Source organism: Hippocampus zosterae, chromosome 6 (assembly GCF_025434085.1).
Source record: "Hippocampus zosterae strain Florida chromosome 6, ASM2543408v3, whole genome shotgun sequence".
Lineage (NCBI taxonomy): Eukaryota > Metazoa > Chordata > Actinopteri > Syngnathiformes > Syngnathidae > Hippocampus > Hippocampus zosterae.
Window position 1 is genome coordinate 22,182,572 of NC_067456.1, and position 4,007 is coordinate 22,186,578.

A 4,007-nucleotide genomic window follows, 5' to 3' on the forward strand; every position below is an offset into this window, starting at 1 on the left:
CGACCCCTTTAAGCCCTTCCACGGGTGGTGAGACCATGAAAAGGGGGACCCACGTTGCCTCTTCGGCCTGAGCCCGGCCACCAGGCACTCGCCAACGAGCCCCACCTCCAGGCCTGGCTCTAGAGTGGGGCCCCGGTGACCCGCGTCCGGGCAAGCGAAACTGAGTGCCATTGATTTTATTTATCATAAGGGGCTTGTGAGCCGTGCTTTGTCTGGTCCCTCACCTAGGGACCTGTTTGCCATCGATGACCCTGCCAGGGGCATAAAGCCCCAGACTACTTAGCTCCTAGGATCATTGGGACACACAAACCCCTCCACCGCGGTAAGGTGACGGCTCATGGAGGGCCGTTGTCTTAAAAGATGAACCATCTTATAGAAAGGGTTTACTGTGTTGGAGACAGTGCAGCAAGAAAAATGCGCCCAAATTATCGCAAAAGACAGTTAGCAACAAATGAATGAAATTTAATGGAACAAATTATTGTAAATGTAGGTCAGTGCTTCTGATGGTGACGGCTCACTATTGTTTCTAAATATATTTTTAACTATTTTATTAATTTTAATAAATGGTGGAGTAATTTATTATCATGTATGATGACCGCACAAGGGTATTCAAAATGACAGTTTATAGTTGTTGGCTACCAGTGGTTCATCTATAAAACAGATTGTGTGGATGGTTTGATAGCATTTGGAGGGACGGGGCCCAGGCAGGAAAAGGACAAGTGTCCTCTTATCCAAAATGTAAAAAAATCTGTAATGTCTGGCACACAGACACTTTCAGCTGTCATACAAATGTAAAACTCTCATCATACCTACAAAAGATAAAAGTCCTCACAATGACCTACGACGTTTGAAGAACATGGTTCCAATGACCGGTGGCTAAAGGATTACCGCATGCGATTGAGAGGCGTTTTTCTTCATGTAAACATGAAGAACCAGCGACTTTGTGGCTCCCAATCAGTTTGTTGACTTTTTAATTATTTTTATGATTGTAATCTAATCACTGAGCGGTGTTGCTAAAAGTGTTTTAGGTTCAACACAGCGGTGTGTAACTGGTTCAAACAGAATAAAGCTTTGCAAATGTGTGTGTGATTTATGTGATCACATAGTATGGTTTATATAAATGCATATACTGTGTACTTTTTGCAAAGGTGTGATCTGAAGTGTTCTGTCAAGTGTGTGTGTGCGTGTGTGTGTGTGTGTGTGTGAGTGTGTGTGTGTGTGCGTGCGTGGTGATAAATGTGTGTTGTGTTTTAAAATTCGGAGCCATGTTTTCTAAACGGTACTTAAGCAATCGTAACTATACAACATTTCTGATACAACTCATTGTGCTTCTTCATGTGCTAAGCAATCAGGACAAAGATTGATGTACACCTTTGGCCAAGAGATGAATACAGTATTATGTCCTCGGTATATCCATCGGCACCTCTGTTTCAAAATGAAACATCTGGAAGCTCATTAAGATGAAGTCTCGCGTGACGTTTGACCATCAAGTTATTTTGTGTGACTTACAAGGCATATTTTCTTCTGTCAATGTTGGATGGCTGACAAATCGCAAGAGGGGTGTTCCAGCGTCCAGGGTGAGTGTGTGTTGTGTACGTGTGTGTGTGTGTGTGTGTGTGTGCGTGTGTGTGTGTGTGAAAGAGAGAGAGAGAGAGAGAGAGAGAGAGAGAAGTAGACGCAGGCTTAAATCCAACCAGATGCCTTTTGCAAATCATCTGTTAATTGGACAAAGCTGGATTCTGACTGTGGACCATCAGCTTTTTATTTATTTAAGACAGTTTAAGTAATGATTTATGAGGAAAGTCCACATCTGAGAAAGGTTTTCCAAGCCTTTACAGGAATAATATGGAATAGTCTGCTCATCCTGTTTTTATAATGTCTTCTTCCATTTATCATCATTCCTGATTATACTGCCATGACTTTCATGACTTAATGTTGATCATTATCAGTTGCTTCCTCACCAGTGTCAAAATACAGCAGTGCGTTAAATTAGCCCGTTGCTCTGGCTGTCATGTACATGTCGTGTTTTTGCTTTTTAATCGTAGAATTTGTTAATCAAGCCTTTCAGCAAAAGACCAGAAATCAAATATAGATAGATACATGATTGGTTTCAAAGCATCACCCTTGAGACGTGCTCTCCCGTGGTATGAACTGTTTTATTATTTTAAATATTTAAGGTAATATGGTTAACTTGTAATGTGCAATAATAATTGCATTATGGGTAATTAAGCAATCAGGCCCAATAGCAGAGAGAGAGAGAGGGAGACAGAGAGATGCATACAGTGTAAAAATAAAACCGTTCTAGAAATGAAAATACATGCTACATGTTTATTATGTTTTCAAATCATCCCCCTGGCTGTGGCACAGCTCTGTGGCTGGGATCACATGCTGACACGAGCGATCGGTGTGAAAGGCAGTCTCTAAGTGCCCACACAGTTTCGAGCTGTCATCTCCCTGGCCAAATTGACATTGTCCGCCCGTTGAGGCCTGCTTGCGGTTTCTTATAAACACAATTTATCTCGTGAGTTTCTTCTTCCACCATGTTAATGACAGTGCACTTCTCGTGTGCTGCATTTATAGAAAATGAGAGCCGAATCAAGTCGGCGGCTGTGTTCACTCACATAACGGCGCAGATGGCCGTGTTATGAAAATACCAACACTCGGTGTAACCAACCTCTGTGCAGAGGTTTAGACCGCATTTTGAACAGGACATGTGGTGTTGGACATGAAAATTGAGGCCAGTGTTGGCTGATGTGTGTCCGTACGCAACCCAGACAGCGTGCAACCTTTCTGAGCATGTCAAGCGCAGAACGGCGACAGTGTGTCATCAGTCTGTTACTGTTAATGGTTTCTTTCTTCCTCAAGATCTTCCATCATCAGTTAGCTTCACAATTGCTGCTGTTTCACACATTGACCACTCCTCTATCAAAAAATCCATCTCTAAAAGGGAAGGAAGACATTTGGGGGCCTATTTTTGTGCTGAGCGGAAGGCTAGTGCAATGTGAAGTCTAACTGCGCATTCTCATTCTTTTGGAATTTTGCACAAGTATAATTCGGCATAATGGGGCATTTGCGCCGTTGTGGGATGGAACAAGCCTTTTTGTGGCGGCATCCCTCAATTGCATTAAAATCAGGGCGTTTGGAGTGAAGTACACCCGAGTAAACCATGGTTGACACTGTGAAAACAGAAATGGATTCGGTGAGTCCTGGCAAGCAATCTGCAAAGTCTCTCATTGGGGATGATGTTGTCGGCTGTGCATGTGATGTGGGCAATTGGAGAAAGCCTTGAACCTCTTCCTCCAATAGTTCCAGGGGTGTTATAAAAATATGTTCACGATGTTTAGAATTCATTCACTCATTGTCCGATCCGCTTTATCCTCACAATGGTCACGGGGGGTGGGGGGGTCGGTGCTGGAGTCGATCCCAGCTGTCTTCGGACAGGAGGCAGGGGACACCCTGAACCGGTAGTCAACCAATAGCAGGGCATATATAGACGAACAACCATCCGCACTCACACTCACACCTAGAGACAATTTGGAGTGTTCAATCAGCCTGCCATGCATGTTTTTGGAATGTAAGAGGAAACCGGAGTGCCCAGAGAAAACCCACACAGGGAGGCCAGAGATGGGATTGTACCTCTGCGCTTCGCGGTCGACGCGCTAACCACTGGGCCGCCTGTTTAGAATTCATTCAATTAATTAATTTCTACAGCGATTCAAACGGATTATCCCACGCTGCTACCATCTTTAAATCTCATCTTAAAACTCATTTTTATTGTTTGCCTTTTAACTCAGCATGATACTTGGTTTTTAGTTTTACTGTTTTTGTGCTTTCCTCTGTCTTTGCTATTAATTTATTGTTTTATGGTTTGTTGTTGTCTGAATTATTTTTGCTATATGTAAGGCATTTTGGATGCGGTGTTGGTTGGGAGTTGAGTTGATAATATCAAACAACCTATCTTTACTGTCCACTTAAGCACTGTAAGCACTGCAAACAAATAAAACATG